This window comes from Mirounga leonina, unplaced genomic scaffold, assembly GCF_011800145.1.
Source record: "Mirounga leonina isolate KUSES-001 unplaced genomic scaffold, KU_Mleo_1.0 Mir_125, whole genome shotgun sequence".
NCBI classification, from domain to species: domain Eukaryota; kingdom Metazoa; phylum Chordata; class Mammalia; order Carnivora; family Phocidae; genus Mirounga; species Mirounga leonina.
This window is the reverse complement of record NW_023270305.1, coordinates 62719801-62724907: the sequence shown is the minus strand read 5'-3', so window position 1 is coordinate 62724907 and position 5107 is coordinate 62719801.

Below are 5107 nucleotides of genomic sequence, written 5' to 3'. Positions count from 1 at the left end.
GAAGAAGAAAGAGAGAGAGGGGCAGAAAGTATACTGGAGCAAATTATAGCAGAGAACTTCCCTAATTTGGGGAAGGAAACAGGCATCAAAATCCAGGAGGCACAGAGAACCCCCTGTCAAAATCAATAAAAATAGGTCAACACCCTGACATCTAACAGTAAAACTTATGAATCTCAGAGACAAAGAGAAAATCCTGAAAGCAGCTCAGGACAAGAGATCTGTAACCTACAATGGTAGAAACATTAGATTGGCAACAGACCTATCCACAGAGACCTGGCAGGCCAGAAAGGACTGGCAGGATATATTCAGAGCACTAAATGAGAAAAATATGCAGCCAAGAATACTCTATCCAGCTAAGCTATCATTGAAAATAGAAGGGGAGATAGAAGGCTTCCAGGACAAACAAAAACTAAAGGAATTTGCAAACATGAAACCAGCCCTACAAGAAATATTGAAAGGGGTCCTCTAAGCAAAGAGAGAGCCTAAAAGTAACATAGATCAGAAAGGAACACAGACAATATACAGTAACAATCACATTACAGGCAATACAATGGCACTAAATTTGTATCTTTCAATAGTTACCCTGAATGTAAATGGGCTAAATGCCCCAATCAAAAGACACAGCATATCAGACTGGATAAAAAAACAGGACCAATTGATATGCTGTCTGCAAGAGACTCATTTTCGACCCAAAGACACCCCCAAATTGAAAGTGAGGTGGTGGAAAACCATTTACCATGCTAATGGACACCAAAAGAAAGGGTGGCAATCCTTATATCAGACAAATTAGATTTTAAATGAAAGACTATAATAAGAGATGAGGAAGGACACTATATCCTACTTAAAGGGTCTATCCAACAAGAAGATCTAACAATCGTAAATATCTATGCCCCTAACATGGGAGCAGCCAATTATATAAGCCAATTAATAACAAAAGCAAAGAAACACATCAACAACAACACGATAATAGTAGGGGACTTTAACACCCCCCTCACTGAAATGGACAGATCATCTAAGCAAAAGATCAGCAAGGAGATAAAGACTTTAAATGACACACTGGAACAAATGGACTTCACAGACAAATTCAGAACATTCCACCCCAAAGCAACAGAATACACATTCTTCTCTAGTGCCCATGGAACATTCTCCAGAATAGATCACATCCTAGGTCACAAATCAGGTCTCAACCGGTACCAAAAGATTGGGATCATTCCCTGCCTATTTTCAGACCACAATGCTTTGAAACTAGAACTCAATCACAAGAGGGAAGTCAGAAAGAACTCAAATACATGGAAACTAATGAGCATCCTACTAAAGAATGAATGGGTCAACCAGGAAATTAAAGAAGAATTTTAAAAATGCATGGAAACAAATGAAAATGAAAACACAACTTTTCAAAATCTTTGGGATGCAGCAAAGGCGGTCCTAAGAGGAAAGTATATAGCAATACAAGCCTTTCTCAAGAAACAAGAAAGGTCTCAAATACACAACCTAACCCTACACCTAAAGGAGCTGGAAAAAGAACAGCAAATAAAGCCTAAATCCAGCAGGAGAAGAGAAATAATAAAGATCAGAGCAGAAATCAATGAAACAGAAACCAAAAGAACAGAAGAACAGATCAACGAAACTAGGAGTTGGTTGTTTGAAAGAATTAACAAGATTGATAAACACCTGGCCAGACTCATCAAAAAGAAAACAGAAATGACCCAAATCAACAAAATCATGAATGAAAGAGGAGAGATCACAACCAACACCAAAGAAATACAAACAATTAGAAGAACATATTATGAGCAACTCTATGCCAGCAAATTAGATAACCTGGAAGAAATGGATGCATTTCTAGAGATGTACAGACTACCAAAACTGAACCAGGAAGAAATAGAAAACCTGAACAGACCCATAACCACTAAGGAAATTGAAGCAGTCATCAAAAATCTCCCAAAAAACAAAAGCCCAGGGCCAGATGGCTCCCCAGGGGAATTCTACCAAACATTTCAAGAAGAATTAATACCTATTCTTCTGAAACTGTTCCAAAAAATAGAAATGGAAGGAAAACTTCCAAACTCGTTTTATGAGGCCAGCATTACCTTGATCCCAAACCAGTCAAAGACCCCACCAAAAAGGAGAACTACAGACCAATATCCCTGATGAACATGGATGCAAAAATTCTCACCAAAATTCTAGCCAATAGGATCCAACAGTCCATTAAAAGGATTATTCACCACGACCCAGTGGGATTTATCCCTGGGCTGCAAGGTTGGTTCAACATCCGCAAATCAATCAATGTGATACAATACATTAATCAAAGAAAGAACGAGAACCATATGATCCTCTCAATAGATGCAGAAAAAGCATTTGACAAAGTACAGCATCCTTTCTTGGTCAAAACTCTTCAGAGTATAGGCATAGAGGGTACATACCTCAGTATCATAAAAGCCATCTATGAAAAACCCACAGCGAATCTCATTCTCAATGGGGAAAAACTGAGAGCTTTCCCCCTAAGGTCAGGAATGCAGCAGGGATGTCCACTATCACCACTGCTATTCAACATAGTACTAGAAGTCCTAGCCACGGCAATCAGACAACAAAAAGAAATAAAAGGCATCAGAATCGGCAAAGAAGAAGTCAAACTCTCACTCTTTGCAGATGATATGATACTTTATGTGGAAAACCCAAAAGACTCCACCCCAAAACTGCTAGAACTCATACAGGAATTCAGTAAACTGGTAGGATAAAATCAATGCACAAAAATCAGTGGCATTCCTATATATCAACAACAAGAGAGAAGAAAGAGAAATTAAGGAGTCGATCCCATTTATAATTGCACCCAAAACCATAAGATACCTAGGAATAAATCTAACCAAAGAGGCAAAGAATCTGTACTCAGAAAACTATAAAATACTCATGAAAGAAATTGAGGAAGACACAAAGAAACGACCCAGCAATTGCACTACTGGGTATTTACCCCAAGGATACAAATGTAGGGATCCGAAGGAGTACGTGCACCCCAGTGTTTATAGTAGCAATGTCTACAATAGCCAAACTGTGGAAAGAGCTAGATGTCCATTGACAGATGAATGGATAAAGAAGATGTGGTATATATATACAATGGAATAGTATGCAGCCATCAAAAGAATGAAATCTTGCCATTTGCAACGACATGGATGGAACTGGAGGTTATTATGCTGAGCGAAATAAGTCCATCAGAGAAAGACATGTATCATATGATCTCACTGATATGAGGAATTCTTAAAATCAGGAAACCAACTGAGGTTTGCTGGAGTGATGGGGTGTGGGAGGGATGGGGTGGCTGGGTGATAGACGTTGGGGAGGGTATGTGCTATGGTGAGCGCTGTGAATTATATAAGACTGTTGAATCACAGACCTGTACCTCTGAAACAAATAATACATTATATGTTAAAAAAGAAGAACACAGTAGGAAGGGAAAAATGAAGGGGGGGCAAATTGGAGAGGGAGATGAACCATGAGAGACTATGGATTCTGAGAAACAAACTGAGGGTTCTAGAGGGGAGGAGGGTGAGGGGATGGGTTAGCCTGCTGATGGGTATTAAAGAGGGCACATATTGAATGGAGCACTGGGTGTTATACGCAAACAATGAATCATGGAACACTACATCAAAAAAATTAATTAATTAAAAAAAAGAAAGAAATGTGGATGTGCTCAATTTTCTCATCTTACAATGTGGGAATCCAACTGATAGAGAGTAAAGGGAGTGGGCCTGCAAATAGAGGGTTAAGAATATTATTGAACATTATAAATATAAATACAAGAAGAATTAAAAGATAACTTGGAGAAATAAGTGTAGAGAAGGAGTGGCATGGTAAACATACTCAATTCATCACATTTTAGAGATGAGAATCAGCAAAAGTAATAAAACAAGAAGCACTAATAAAAGAATTAAAAGCAAATACACTTAAAAGTGCAGACGGGGTGCCTGGGTGGTTCAGTCCCTTAAGCGTCTGCCATCAGCTCAGGTCATGATCCCAGGGTCCTGGGATCAAGTCCCACATTTGGCTCCCTGCTTAGCGGGGAGCCTGCTTCTCCTTTTCTTCCCCACATGGTGCTCGCTCATCTCACTCATGCTCTCTGTCGCTATCTTTGTCTCTCTCTCTCAAATAAATAAAATCTTTAAAAAAAAAGTGCAGAAAGAGGGAGGAATGTGAGTCAAAATGGGAAATTTGACTTTTCTTTTGATACATTTCTGTGAGCTTATGTTTTATTGTTTTTCTGTGAACACATGTATTACAATTCCAATAAAATATTTTAAAAGACATGTTACAATGGTGTGCAAGAATCAGTGATTTCACAGAAGACATCTTGATCACTGTACTCATTCCTCTTCGCAAAGAAATGTTGCCCATCACTCCTTGTGGTATTTAACTTTTTTTTTTTTAAAGATTTTATTTATTTATTTGACAGAGAGAGACACAGCGAGAGAGGGAACACAAGCAGGGGTAGTTGGAGAGGGAGAAGCAGGCTTCCCACTAAGCAGGGAGCCCGACGCAGGGCTTGATCCCAGGACCCTGGGATCATGACCTGAGCCGAAGGCAGACGCTTAACGACTGAGCCACCGAGGCGCCCCGGTATTTAACTCTTGAGATTTGCTATTGCCATTGAGTTTCAGGTATTTTAGCTAACCATTTAATACTCATGCCCTGGAGAAAATACAGTGATTATAAATTTAAAGAGAAAAAAAAGATGGACTATCATGAATCAATGATAACATTTTACATCAAGTCCAGACTGTTCCCTCTACCATTTCTACTGTTTCTCTCTCAATCTAGAATGAATTTGCTCCACTGGCTTTCAGTCAAAACCACTCTAGAAAATTGAGAAGGTTCTGACTTATGACCATTATATAGGTTTTTATCAATCTACATAGAACTTAATCATGTACCAAAAATAATTTTTTTAAATCTATGCAGAGTTTACTATTGTTCATATGGATTTTTTTCTATTTTGTTTTCAAAATAGTCCAACGTCTACGATATTCTTTGTATCAGGTTTATACAATTGAAGATAAATATTCAATTTTGTATTTGAAAATTTTTTCTAAAGGTAAAGGTTTATTTTTGGTAATCTTGA